Below are 15,499 nucleotides of genomic sequence, written 5' to 3'. Positions count from 1 at the left end.
CAGAGTTACAGATTGTCATTTAATATCACACAGCTGTTTAGGAATTATGTACAAATCTGAAGAGGGGAGTAAGAAAGAATACAGATAGCTCTGTGTGCCAGTCCCCAAATGCTGTAAAGGCAGCTCAGAGCACAAGGCCTTTTGTGGATTTGTGAGATTCAGTAATATCATTTCTAATTATTAAAAATAAAATTGAATTTTAAGGGTAATAAAAACTTCTAACTGTGGGATGAAAACCTTGTATTCTGATTATAGCAACACCTCACATTTTTAGTGACCTCTGATTTCAACCTCAAATGTTTGGAACACAACCAGCCAACCTGGAATGAGCAAGAAAAAGCATTATCAGAGCTAGAGTAAGTAATTAAAAATAATTAAAGTTCATTTACTTTTGGTGGGAGTATAAATTTATATAACGGCTGAAAAAAGAATTTGGCTGTTATTTAACTATTGCCTGTATTTTTCATAAACTTAGACCTTGAACTCATAACCAGAAATCCAAGTTAGAGTTTTGATTAGGCAAAAGTGATTTTCATAGAATTATAGCCCCAAATGAAAGCAATAGCAACAATATGCAGAACAAAGGAGAATAGCGAAATAAACCATGGCATATTCACATCACAATGCTTATATGGAAATCAAAATTCATGTGTTTGAAAATTATTTATTTACATAGGAAAATATTCCAATTTAAATGCTAAGTGAAAAAAGCAAGATACAAGCTGTTCCATTTTCTAAAAGTAATAACATTAATGATAATCACACTAATAGTAATAATATTAAGGCATATACAGTAGAAAATGCTCTAAAATATTGAGCTGTTATCTACCTGCTGAGATTAATGATGATGTATTCAGTCTTCGTGGTTAAAACTTCCTACATTGTGTTATTTTTTAAATAATGAGCGTGGGTTAATTTCACAGTCAGAAAAAAAATTATAAAGAGCAACCAAAAGTCTCCTATAAAATGCAAGCTCACATGATTTACTTTTAGATGGTCTCTCATAGCCAGCAGATTTTTTATTTTAAACATTTAATGATTGGATTTCAAGCCAACAGCAAATTGGTAGCAGGAATTTAAAAGGAAGGATAATGGGGAACTACTATAAAAAGCCACAGTGACAAAAAGAGAAAAGTAACTGACAACTTCCTCCCCCTGGGAGGAACAGGAATATTATGGGAAAATGTGCAAGTCCTCCAAAATCACAGCTTAGTGAGGCCATTTTGAGTAGGGGCTAATGAGCTACCAATCTCAACAGCCTTCCAGGGAATCCATAATATGTGGAGGAAAGAGTTCTGCATCAGAAATTAAAATTATTTGATTTTAGTCCCTGGTCCAGGCGCTTCCTAGCTTGTGATTTTTAATAAATTCACATAATATCTTTAAGACTCAGAATTCTCAGCTTCTAAATGGGAACAATCCAGTATTTTTTATGGTTTGCACAGTGCTTTCTTTGCATGTGTCATATAACAGTGCTTTGAAAATAATGTTGTGCCATGCATATGTACGTGATGTCAATAATGCACAGTATGTTAACTGACACTAACAGTAAAGCTAATTCAATAGAAAATTTTATTTATTTATTTTTTAAAGATTTTATTTATTTATTCATGAGAGAGACAGAGGGAGAGAGAGAGGCAGAGACACAGGCAGAGGGAGAAGCAGGCTCCAGGCAGGGAGCCCGACGTGGGACTCGATCCTGGGTCTCCAGGATCACACCCTGGGTTGAAGGCGGTGCTAAACCGCTGAGCCACCCAGGGATCCCCCAATAGAAATTTTTAAATCACCTACTTTCTATACAGTCTAAGAAATTTGTAGAAATACAGTGTGTTTTAGGAATATGCTTTTTCAGGCGAGTTATAATCCGTGTTTACATTTGGTCCATCTCTGGCATGTCTCCTGTTCTGTGGCATGGTGGAAAGAAGCTGGGGTCTGGGGTCAGGCACATGTGGCTGAGGTCCTGAGTAAAAGCATTTTCAGGTAGGTAAAATATCTACAACAGAAATTGCAGAGTGCAGATACGGTCTGGTGATCTGGTTTGGCTTAGCATGCAAGACAGAATGTGCTAGCATTGCTGAATATAGGTTTAATTAGAGAATGATAAGCAGCTGGCAATCATGACTGGCAGGTCAAAACTTGATGGGAGACAGAGATTCTTCACCAAAGGCAGCAGGCTGGAGCTGACTTGAAAAAAAGAGAGTAAAGTGATCAAAAATGTAGAAGAGTGAGGAATAGGGGTAATGCGCTCACGACCTAAGCAAAGAGGTAGAAGAGGCACAAGGGATGGCGAACACACAGAGGCCAAGGATAAGTTGTTCTTGGAGAGGATGATGATGTGAAAACATGCTACAATCATACTAGAATTTTAAGTGGTTTCGCTGGGAGTGCACCCATGTCTGAAAGGCCTGAGTCAGGTGCTGTGTTTCCCCTGTCCAGGATCTTGATAGATTGTCTCTGACGTCAGTGTTCCATCCCTGATGCTCAGCCAGGGAACCTGCTTACTCAGTTACAATTATCTGCTCCTCAGTCTGAGATCCTCTCTAAGGAGTGAGTAGTGGATGGCCTGACACTAGGCATCTGGAAGCATTTTTAAAGCTGGGCAAAGCCAAATATTTGCAAATACTTTATTTGGAACTATCTGGAGTCATAACAGCCCACCCTACTTCACAACATGGTGTGAAGCTCAAATGAGATCATGTCAATGGTCAAACGATATATTTAAGAGAGAAATGAATAATTGTTTATTGAAGATCTCTATTTCTGCTTGAGAGGAATATGTAATTAGGCTGTGAGGCCTTACAAGGGATGGTAATGATAGTGACTACACTTGGGACCATAATGTTTAAGACGAGTTATTTTCCATTTTGCAAAAAATAGTTTCCATTTTGCTCCATTGAACTGGAGATCACATTGAATATTCCTGGTCACTGGTTTAGGAGAGAGTAACTATCGAGGAGGTGTTGTTCAGGAACCACACTTGACAATGAAGAATACTGTTGATATGAAATATGTTTATTTATGGAAATAGGTATTTGAAACTAATTCATATAAAGGTTTCTATCATGACCATATATATTAATACTGATAAAATGATTATGCAAAAGTGTGCATCTGTTAATTAAGCATTGATTAAGCACACATGAAAAGCCTAAGAAGGAGTGATAAAAAATGGAAACCAAATTGATAGAGTATATGATTAGGTATGATTTCATTTTTAGTTAATACCAGGAGAAAGATAGCAGATGCTTAAATAGCTTGATTGGGATCCCTTGGTTGGGATTAGGGTGAGCTAACCAGTAATATGATGCTCTTAGTCTAAGTAAATTAATATTACCCGGGATCGAGTCCAGCATCAGGCTCCCTGCATGGAGCCTGCTTCTCCCTCTGCTTGTGTCTCTTCCTCTCTCTCTCTGTGTCTCTCATGAATAAAAAAAAAAAAAAAAAACTTAAAAAAATAGTTAGTTAATTCACATGTTATCAAATGTAGAAGGATGTTTCAAGAAAATAGGTTCCACCTTTTTATTTCAGTTTAAAAAAAAGTTATTCATGGAAGCCACACTCATGCCAGGTATTTTTGAACTGTGTCTAGTGTTGAAATTTAATTAGCTTTATAAATTTGTTAGGAAATTTGACTAAATAAAAAGGAATTTGAAAGAGTACACAGATTTGCTACATAAAACTGCCTTTCTTTTGTAAATTAAGTTTTTTATATTTAGCAAGGTCCAATTCTGCTCCTGCAAAGGCACACTCCTCCCCCCCCTCAATTTTCTTAGATATAGGCCCCTCATTTCCGTTTATTTTATCTGGACCAAAATACTGGCTGTTTATTATCAAAAACTTGTTGAAGTTATAATGGCTCATATAACATATAGTTTTGGCAATCTGAATCAGTCATCACGAAACCAAAGCAGAGAAAAAGGAGTAAAGCTTAAAGTTTAACAAGATAGGATTTGGGATTAGTCAGTTTTGCATTAAAATCCTTGCTCCACCTCAAGACTTTGAGGAAGATGGTTAACCTCTGTACGCCTCAGATTCTTCAGCTGCAAAATGACGATAATCATGTTAACCTCACAACATATTAACCTAACAACTATTTTGACTATTAAATGGAATAACATAAAATACTTAACACAATGAATAGAATGTTTAAGTGCTTAATAAATGGTAGCTATTTTTATTATAATAGTAAATATGTTAGACTTCCACCCAAGGTTCTGAAGTCATTTTCTGGGAGTCACCCAGGCTCTAGAAAGTAGTGACCAAAGTTAAAAAATTTATCCTTAATACAGGGTAATAAGTAGTTGAGGTAGCTCATACAATGGTGATAGAGTTACAGATGATCTGTTATTAACAGCATTATTAACCCATCTCTCTTGTCATGGAACAGCCTCCTTCACAGTGAATGTATTGGGGGAGGGTGTGAAGGGGGCAGGCTTTTCGAGGGAGCATGAAAGAATGCAACTGACCCCTTAGTTGTCTCTTACCATCCTATTCAAAGAGTTTTAAAATAACTAAAGTCACAACGGTCTAATGGCCAACATTGGACTCTGAGTATCGTATCCTTGGTAAAATTAGTTTGTTCTTTTCTGATTCAAGAGAATAGAATCACTTAGAGGCAAAAGGTCAAGGTGGACAGTTTAAAATCGTGTTCTTTTGCTCCTTACCTTTCTGCCTGTAAGAAAGATGCCTTTCTAGTCATCACATACATTTTTCCCCAAAGGAAGGAGATAAGAAGCAACTTATAAAAGGGTCTAGAAATTAAACACCAATTGCAGTGAACCTTCTTGCAGCTTTACAGTGTCTTTTCTTTCTTTACCAAGTACCTACAAGGAGCATCTACAAGCAAAATTTCTGTCTGCCCCAGAAATGTAGTGATATGTGTGATAAGACGAGAGATAGCATCTATTGTGGGCTCAGTGAATATCCACTTTCCGATTATTGACGGGAAACAAGCACAAGTGATACACAAAGAAGTTGAGAACAAGTTGGATTGGAGAGGTAAACATTGTAAACATTTGATGCTCTCCTTTAGGTTTTAAGGAAAAGCTCTCTAGGGTTTTTGTGGCCAGGAAAGACAAATCCATTCTGTTTTAGTTCATTGGGTAGCTGCTCCAAGCATTTAGGGGACATGTTTGCTCTGTCGATACCTCCAGGCAGCATCTCCTTTTGGAAAATAGAGAGGACGTTTTCAGATGACATTCCGTCTGACCCCACAGTTTAAAATTGCACTGGTGAAACTCAGTTTCCTATCCTGCCTATGTTTTTCTGAACTGACAATTGATCCTTGCATTGGAAACATCATTTTGAGTGCTGTAATAGAGGTGATGATGCGCAGAGGAACAATACTGTGATAATGTCTTTTTTTAACAGGTGATGCTCTGCACTTCAAACTTCATCTGTTTTGAGTTTCAGGATGGAATAGTAGGGTCTTCTTAAATTGTATAATAAATGGATAAAGCAATTTATAGAGAGCAAGATGAGTATTTAAAAAACTGAATGAAAAGAAAATACAAATACATAGATAATGACAGTGGAGGAAGATAAGAGTTGTGTGCTTTTGAGGATGGAGTAAGCTTTGGAGATTTTGTGAGTGATTTCAAAAATCAATGTAGAAAATAACAGAGATATAAAGGGAATTTTAAAAGTGTTTGTGGTGGATATGTGAGAGTTTACTTTCTTCCCATTCAAAAAATTACCTTCAGTCAAAATAAATTTGACTATTTCTCCTGTAGTCAAAATAAAATATCTTGAAAAAAAAAAAAAGAGAAACAATGCTGATCTATGACAAAGAAGATCCAGATGGTTAGTGGAACTTAATCACTGGTCTCCTTGATGTACAAAATCACAGAGCAGAGGACTGAGCACTGTTCACTGTCATTCAGGTATGTGACATATTTTAGAACCAACCTGAGTTTTCGGAGAAGGTCTCCCCAAATTAAAAAATTGTATTATTTCAACTGGTCTTGTGGTCCATACTAATCAGTAAATAAAGAATTAAAGTTGAGTTATTACCATAGGGAGATCTGTTATGAAGATACTGAAGATAGATGGTGGGAATACCTCTTTATTTTAGAAGCAATATCCAGGTCTTCACTTGACATAGCTTAGCAAACCATTCTTCAGTCTAGGAGTTTATTAAAAATGTTATTTAAAAATAATATTGCCACAGCATCAGGCTCCCAGCATGGAGCCAGCTTCTCCCTCTGCCTGTGTCTCTGCCTCTCTTTCTCTCTGCGTCTCTCATGAATAAATAAATAAAATCTTAAAAAAAAAAAAAAAAAGGGCAGCCCAGGTGGCTCAGCGGTTTAGTGCCGCCATCAGCCTACGGTATGATCCTGGGGTCCCAGGATCGAGTCCCATGTCAGTCTCCCAGCATGGAGCCTGCTTCTCCCTCTGCCTGTGTCTCTGCCTCTCTTTTTCTCTGTGTCTCTCATGAATGAATAAATAAAATCTTTAAAAAAAATAAAAATAATATTGCCATGGATTGGCCAAAAGATAATGAATTGTAAATCCTTTCCATTCATAGGAGGGTAGAAACCAAATCCAATGTGTTAGAACTGGAGAGTATTAAACTCTGAGCTTTGCCTCAGGATACTATGGACTCTGTGCAATGAGAAAGAAAACAAAATCACTCTATTTTCTCCAGATGGCAACCTAGATCTCTAAACCTTAGAGAGATTTTCTTGCCTAGCATATGTTAAAGATACCACCACTTTAGATGTCTGATACGGCAATGAAAGTGCCTTACAGCAAAGAAAGTGACAAACTAACTTTAACACATTATAAGAAACATGATAATTACATAAATATATAAAAATTTTCCAGGGTACTTATTTACATAATATTATATTCAAGACTAGATTTGGCCAGTGTTTTGGGTTTAGAATGACAGCTTTTATATTTGAACAAGTTATAAAGGTGTCCTTAAATAAGAAGGATATGATTAAGGTTAGGAGAGCCTGTGAGAAACCAAATTCAGAGGGTGAGGATGGACAGACAGACTACAGCCATCTGAAATTCATAAGCATAACACCATGAATTAGAATCTCACCTTGATACCTTCAGTGATTTAAGTTACAACTTTATTTTTTTCTAGTTTCTCTGGAGCAATGTTATAAAGGGCTAGCTCATCACACTATTACTTCATCCCAGAATATGAGTACCAAAAAAAAAAAAAAAAGAATTATAACTCCTATGACTGGTTGCCTCCTTGATACTAAAATGAATACGTGAAAAGTAGCCTGAGGAAGAATATTTTATTAGATCAATTAATATTGTAGAAGAGTTTTGTTCCCGGGTTAATCATTGGTATGATCTCTTAGCTTGTAGTTAAGGTTTGGGGCTAGTCATAAAAGTGACTTGGAAAGGACACCTCTGTTCTTTATTTTCTAGCAAGGACTTTAGCTCAGATTTATTCAATTTGGTACTTGCAGATTTCTTGAATAACACATATGCCAAAGGAATTGTAAAAAGAGTATTGGGTTACCTTTCAGGGATGTTATCTTTGTTTTAATTAGAACTTTTTTTGCAGATGAAGAAAACATGAAAACAGCTAGGTACTTTCTAAAGTTTATTGATCATAGCTATTTTTAATGAAAAATAATATAGATTTCAATTTAATATAAATGCAGCCTATATATGTATTGCTCCTTCTAACCCTTCTTTCTTTCTTTTTTTTTTCTTTCAAGGTCTCACCTTTGCTAACCCCTGGGATGGATTATGATCTAGTTTATACATATTGTGTCTGTTCGTGTAGAATCTTGCCTACAGGACTGTGGGACTCTTTGTTGATGGCAGTAACACTGGTAACTCTGTGTTTTAGACCACCCATAGAACCCATGCCCCTTCTCTTCTGTAGGTTTGCAAAAAAGAAGATATCTGATGGGACAAATATCCTGCTGCTCCTTTCCTTGCTGTGCCAACCTTTTTGTTGAAGATTTAGTGCAACGTCACAAGTGACTTAAAATGTTAAAGAGACAAGGTATTAGTCTTAGGGTTTCCAGGCCAACATGGTCACATGTTAATGAACCATGGACTCTATTTTGTGTATGGTAGCCAGTTTTTTAAAAATTAAAAATAAGAGAATAGAAAATAACAGAGTTCATTGTACAGAGCAAGGCTAAGTATTGTCCTTGGAGGCTTTTGATTTTTTTTTTTTTCACATACCTACAAAATATATTTCTTACTGTGGGTTTGTGCTGGATTGAATAGCATTTCCTCGAAACTCATGTCTACCCAGAACCTGTAAATGTGACCTTATTTGGAAATAAATTCTCTGCAGATGTAATGAAGGTAAGACGATGTCATATTGGAGTGGGTCCTAAATCCAATATGACTGGTGTCCTATAAGAAGAAGGAAATTTGGCACACAGAGAAGATGGCCATGGAAGCAGAGATTGGAAGGATACAGCTGTAACCAAGGAACACCACGAGTTGCCAGCAATGGCACAAGCTAAGAGAGTCATGGGACCTATTTTCCCTCAGAGCCTTCAGGGGAAACCAATTTTGTTGGCACCTTGATTTCAGATTTGGAGTGAGAGAAGAAATTTCTATTGTTTTAAGCCGCCCGGCCTGAAGTAGGTTGTTACAGTAGCCATGGGAAACTAATACAGCATCGTTAATGGAAACTTAACATGTCTGAACCTGCCAACTTGGACTTTTCTTATAAGTGCTCAAAGAAAGCACCTGGTGTTTTGAAGTCTTCAGAAAAGAGCGACTCATGGATGTTCCTTCCATCTTTCCCTGCCAATCCTGCCTTCAGGTGCAGGATTTTGCTTCAAATATATCCCTTCTTAAATCTCTCTGTGCTACAACCTCATGCTCTCCCACGAGGAAGAGGGACCAGTTTTTTATTATACCCTAAGGAACACTGGCTCTCTTTCATAGGAGAAGCTCTTACTTCATTAGTTATTTCTAGACTCTTTTACTTTCCAGGAGTGCCTGAGACTCAAGTGTGCACTGATTAATAGTTGCCTCACCATCCCTTTCCTAGGCTCCTGTCCCGTTATAAAGGGTGAATGAATGTCCTTCCATTCCAGTTCAACTTTCTCAATAGAGACAGTGACAGACTTGCTAATCATTTTACTAAGTAATATTTTAAGTAAGAACATCTCAAAGATAAGTATTATTTGTGTCTGAAAGTCAACACACTAAATTGATAGAGAAGAAATATTTCCCTTAGTAATATAACATTGGAACAGACTGTAGAGTAATTGTTTCGTTTTTTTTTTTTTTTCTCCAGCTCATTTGCAGGTTTGGTGACATTACACTAACTATCACAGATTTTGATGTCTGCCCTCTCTGTTTCTGGGGGAATGACACTATCTTGGATTAATTTGTTTTTCCTTTTCATAATAGCTCCGATAGAAGATTGGGGCAGTGAGGCAAGCTACTGATTCTTTGCCACAACATAAAATAGAATCCTATTAAAATTCTTGCTGCATCTGCTTCGATGAAGCCTGCTCAGATCTGGTAGCAACATATAAATGCTCTTTCATAATACCTAGAGAAAAAAATTTAATGAATTTTCTAATAAATTAACACTGATTTTGTTCAGAGGAAGAAAAGCACATTAAAAACAACTTGTATTCTATTTTTTTTTAAAGATTTTTATTTATTTATTAGAGAGAGAGAGAGAGCATGAGCAGTGGGAGGGGCAGAGGGAGAAGCAGACTCCCTGCTGAGCCGGGAGCCTGACAGGACAGGAGGCTGGATCCCAGGACCCCAGGATCATGACCTGAGCTGAAGGCAGATGCTTCACTGACTGAGCCACCTAGGCACCCATATTTTATTTTAAAGTTTAAAGAACTTGTATTTTAAAATCTAGGGAAATATTTCAAATATTAGGCATTATAAGTATTTTGTTTTGAACTGAAACGTTAACTGAAACAAAGCACAGCTATTTTTGAGGGCTTCTTAACAATATAATAATTTAATGTAGGACAGTAATAGAAATTGCAAATCTCAAGAGAAACAGGCGGAGCAAAAGAAATAAAATAATTGCTTTCGATTTTATGAAAAGATTGATATTCACTCTATGCTTACGTGATGAAATATTGGCTGCCTACCATATACTAGGGCCTTCTGTTGGTGCTAAAGAAACAATTATGAAGAAATTACATGATGTTTCTGGTCTCCTGGGAGGGATGGTTGATAAGTGACTTTTCTCATGTTTTAATATTACAATCTTCTGGATCTTAGACTAGATGAAAAGATCTTTGAGGCCAAAAGATGTTCAACATAATTTGAAATTGTGTGGAATTCAGTCTCTTCAGTAAATGTTGGTGGCAGGTGCAAAATTCATCCTGCTGTGTGACCCAGGTCAATCTCAGCATCCAGCAACCCTCTGACTCTATGTTTTTTAAATTGGTTAAACCTTAGAAAAGAAATACTTATGTTCTTGTGATTGTAAAAATTTGAAGCCATTCACAAAATTATGGAATACTTTTTTCTTTCACAAGTGAATTTTTATCTTTCTCAATTACATTCTCTTCCCCCACAATTGTTCACGAAATCATTAATAATTCCAGCCTGATCTTTTGTAACTGCTGCCTGGTATTCTGAATAGAAATGCAGCTTGATATATTTAAAGATACATTTAGGTTGTTTAAAACTCTACAGTATTATACACAATTCTACAAAAAACATAAACTACACTGCATTGAATACCCTTGCATGAATATCTTTGTACACAAATGCTCAGAATATGTGTTCGCTATAGTCTTTAAGTGGGGTTATAAAGTGAGATTTAGGAGACTCAAAATTCTGATGGATGGTGATAAAATGTTCTCTGAGTGTCCTCCAACTTGCAGATTGACCAACAATATGCAACAATTCTTATTTCCTCACAACCAAACATGGGGCATTATTAAAAGCTTTTAACTTTTGCCATTATAATGAGTGATGAATAATTTATCATTATTTCTTGTTAATGTTTCTTTATCAACAAGGTTTAATTTCATTTTATTTATTAATATTCATATATTAAGTGGCCATATATTTTCCCCCTGTGCCAGGAGTATATTTTTAATTAAACATTTTTCATACTTTTAGTTGAGATTCATTATATACTGTATTGTAGGTATTAAAATTGTTATAAATATTACAAACATTTTCTTTCAGTCAATTGTATGTCTCTTAACTGTACTTAGGATCTTATATTTTAGCCATATATTTTTAATAGAAGCTTTCACATTTCATTTTTTAGCATTAAGACTTTATATCTTTATTTAATGGATCTTGCTTTTTGGTATGGTTAGAGTGAACAATATTCTCTTTTGCATTTATTGAGTAGTTTAGCTTTTGCACCTCTATGAAACAATACATATTTACATATGTGCATGGGTTACTTTGTGTACTCACTCTTCAATTTTTGTAATCAATTTGTCTCTATATCAGTGATATACTGTTTTAAATATGACTATTTTCTAGTATTTTTATTATTTAGTAGGTCAAACCATTGGTCTTTGTTCCTCTTATTCATAATTTCCTTAGGTATTTCTGTACACGTATTTTTCTGTAGGCATCTTTGAATCAGCCTATCATGTTTCAAAACTGCCATTGGTAATGATTTCAAGGAATAGAGTAATGAATATCTGGATATTTCCATTTATTAAACATTCCTCTGTAGGTTTTAGTAATGCATTTTTTTTTCTCCTATGAAACCTCAAAGACCTTGTATTTATTCATGGAAATCTTACAGTTGTGCTATGCAATAGATTTTTTGGTTCCTTTTTGGGATTTGGTAGATTGGTTGGGTGCTGAAATTTTATTCACTTTTCCATGTTACCTTGCCATTTTATTGAATACATTTTAATAGTTTTCCTGTTCTACATAGATAGCAGATGCTTTGATGTGACAATTTATTATAGTTCTCCTTTAACACGTTCTTAATCCCTATGATTGCAGAGAGGAGATTTAATTATTCTTAATCACCTTTATTAAGAATAAGTTCAAATTGCAAAATGCAGCTTGAACCTGAGGCCATAATTGAGCTCTCTGACCTTTCCCCCTAAATGAGAACAGTTTTAGAGCTATATATCTCTCCTGCAAAAACAAAAAAAAAAAAGGGAGGACTCCTACATCTGTGGGCACTGGAACAAAAATATACTTGGCCTGACAGGAGACACAACAAACGAGGTTGAGGAATGTCAGGAGGTGTAGCAGACATTTGAATTTCTTATTTTTTCTAATTTTGGGGAGAGATAGATGGGGAAGAATCAGATATGGGATAGGTTTGAACCCTTGGGGCTTTTGTGTGGCAATATAGAACTGTTTTTGGAATAACCTGAATGGCCTCCTGCTAAAACTTCCACGTCAGGCGTCACAGCCTCTTCTTCCCTCATTTGATAATTCTTTCCTCCTTTGAAGAAAGACACTGTTAGTGCCTTGTCAGAGGAGTTTACCTTTCAAGAGGAAGTTAATTTTCTCATGTTCCTTCCCCATCGCTCTTCATTATCTCCAGACCTATAATTAGAATCCAATTCCAGTATGTGTAGGAGACCAATTACGAAGTCAAACATGTAGGAAGAAGGCTCACACAACAAAGGATTTCAAAATTTTGCTCATTTACCCTTTTCTCATTTCTCCTTTCCTTGATTATTATATGTGGGATTTGTTTGTGGAGGTTAATTATACATTTTGGTCTACAGATAGCTGATTATTGAAACAATCGCAAAAGAAGCAGAAGGAAAAGAGGCATCAGAGATTTTTGGAGCTGAAATAGTTAAGAGATAAGAATTTGAATTGTTTTTTGAGTGTACTTCAGGCTGCATAATGCAGAGTTGAATTAAGTTAACTTGGAGCTTTTAAAATTTTTATTACTAAAAAGGGTATACATGGATATTAGAACAGTACCGAGTATATAGTAGGTTTTCTAAACACATTTGTTGAATGAATAAATAAATACATACTGGTAGTTAGTGAGATGGATTGCAAGGTAATTTGAATTTTAAAAGTTTTTGACTTATTGATATCCAGATCTCCTTCTTTTCTCAAGGTGGTTATCCATGTTAGGTGAGTCTTGGTGAGAGGTGATGCATGCCTCTAAATTCTTTCACTTTGCTCTTTGAAATTCAGCTTTTCATAAATAAAATTTGCTCATTGGAAATGATTTTCTATTTTTACTTTCTTTGTTTTCTTCTTGAACTCTCCTTATTTCTCTTCCTCTGCTTGCTTTGGGTTTAATTTGCTCATTTTTCTAGTTTCCTAAGATGAAAGCTTAGATTATTGCTTTTAAATATTTATCTTTTTAAATGTATGCAATCAATGCTATAGATTTCCCTCCAAGCCCTGCTTTCACCACATCTCACCAATTTTGATAAGTTGTGTTTTCATTTTCATGTAGTTCAGGACATTTTAAAATTCTCTTGAGATGTATTCTTTGACCTGTTATTTAGAAGTGTATCTTTAAATCTCCCATATTTTGGGACTTTCCACTTCTCTGTCATTGATTTGTAGGTAATATCCACTGGTCTGAGAACAGGCATTGTATGATTTATCTTCTTTTAATTTGCTAGGGATATGTTTTATGGCCCTGAATGTGGTCTATCTTGGTGAAACTTGCATGTGAACTACAGAAGCACGTGTCATCTGCTGCTGTTGGATGAAGCAGTCTAGAGATTCCAATTATATCCAACTGATTGTTAGTGGAATCAAGTTCAACTCTGTCCTGGCTGATTTTCTGCCTGTTGAATCCATCCCTTTCTGAGAGAGCTGTGTTGAAATCTCCAAGTATGATTCATTTCTCTCTCTCCTTGCTGTTTTATCTTTTTGCCTCACATCCTTTGATGCTTTGTTGCTAGGCACATACACATTAAACATTGGTATGTGTTCTTGGAGAATTGACCCCTTTATCATTATGGTAATCCCTTTCTTTATCACTGATAACTTTTCTTACTTAGAAATCTGCTCTGTCTGAAATAAATACTCCTGCTTTCTTTTTTTTTATAAATTTATTTTTTTATTGGTGTTCAAATTGCCAACATATAGAATAACACCCAGTGCTCATCCCATCAAGTGCCCCCCTCAGTGCCCATCACCCAGTCACCCCTACCCCCCGCCCACCTCCCTTCCATCACCCTTAGTTCGTTTCCCAAAGTTAAGAGTCTCTCATGTTCCGTCTCCCTTTCTGATATTTCCCACTCCTGCTTTCTTTTGATTAGTGTTAGCATGGTTAACATTTCTCCATCCCTTCACTTTTAATCTCTGTGTTTTTGTATTTAAAGTGGATTTCTTGTAGACAGCACATAATTGAGTAGTGTTTTTTGATTCACTCTGACAGTCTCTGTCTTTTGTCTGATACATTTAAGCCATTGACATTCACAGTGGTCATTGATAACAGTTGGATTAATATCTACCATTTTCATTGCTGTTTTCTATTTGCTGCTCTCCTTATAGGTTCCTACTTTGGTCTTCCACTCTTTTTCTGTCTCTGTGGTTTTAATTGAGCATTTTCTATGATTTCATTTTTTTTCCTTCTTATCACGTCAGTTATACTTCTTTTTGAAACATTTTGTGGTTGTCCTAGGGTTTATCATATACATTTATAACCAATCCAAATCTGCTTTCAAATAACACTATCTCACTTGTTGGATATAAAAACAAAATATAAAAGCAAAAAATCCGAATTGCTTCTCCAGTCTCTGCTTAGGGAAATTCTCAATCGTCATTGTTGTCAATATTTCTTCTGTCCCTTTCCCCATTTCTTCTCCTCTGGCATTCCCAATATGTTTTGTGGTCCCAGGGTTCTTATTGTGCTCCTATTTTTCAGTCTCTGTTCTCTCTGCTTTTCAGTTTTTGAGGATTCTGTCTATATCCTCCAGCTCAGAGGATAGCTGTTGTTAGGACAGAGTGGAATCTCCCAAGCTTCTTGCATGTGGAACCTATTAATGGGATGTCCTTCACCTGCTTTTTATTCTTTTTCTATGAAACTACCATACACTGGTCCAGTCTGCAGGGATTTCTATCTCTACCAGCTCAGAGAGTCTTTCCTCAGCCCTGTCCAGTCTACAATAAGCGCATAAAATATATTCTTTCTTTCTCTTACAATGTGTTATTATTTTTAGCATTTCTGATGATTGTTTCTTAGAGTTATATCTCTCTACTTACATTGCCTGTCTGCTTTACTGATTCTCATTTTCTTCCTCTCCCCTCAGGTGGGACAGAATGGTAGAGCTGGCTGGAATTGGTTTTCCATCCCCAGGTCAATTAGGCTCCAATAATACTTAGCAAGTGAGGTTCTAGTTACATAGTTTCCACTGAGGGCAGGCCTCGTTGAGAACAGAAGCCTGTAGAGTTTTTCAAAATGGCTCCTTTTCCCCTCTCTCTGCTGGAGCCTTACAGAATGTTTGCCTGATATTTACTATGAGAGTATGGCTAATCACCTGGAGGTAAATCTCACAATATTATAAGACACCACCCAACCATGATTGGATCCCCCAGTGCTTCTAGCTCTCAGAGTTGTCTGCATTGAGCCTCCAGCAATTTGGCAGTTCCAGCT

At 36.1% G+C, this 15,499-nt stretch overlaps 1 long non-coding RNA gene across 2 annotated transcripts in view; it reads left to right on the top strand.

Annotated features, from left to right (window-relative positions):
- The window catches only part of LOC112651023 (uncharacterized), a 56,433-nt gene that overhangs the window by 1,586 nt on the left and 39,348 nt on the right, over positions 1 to 15,499 (top strand). The window contains exons 2-5 of one of the 2 annotated variants that reach the window (XR_003130555.3): positions 275 to 356; positions 4,821 to 4,998; positions 5,733 to 5,882; positions 7,689 to 8,761. This is a non-coding gene — a long non-coding RNA (uncharacterized LOC112651023). Of the gene's footprint in view, positions 1 to 116; positions 357 to 4,820; positions 4,999 to 5,732; positions 5,883 to 7,688; positions 8,762 to 15,499 lie in introns of those variants that run through there. The other variant, XR_003130554.3, reaches the window with a different exon arrangement.

This window comes from Canis lupus, chromosome 16 (assembly GCF_003254725.2).
Source record: "Canis lupus dingo isolate Sandy chromosome 16, ASM325472v2, whole genome shotgun sequence".
Taxonomy (NCBI): domain Eukaryota; kingdom Metazoa; phylum Chordata; class Mammalia; order Carnivora; family Canidae; genus Canis; species Canis lupus.
Note: the sequence above shows the minus strand (reverse complement) of the source record. Positions and strands in the feature narration are given on the sequence as shown.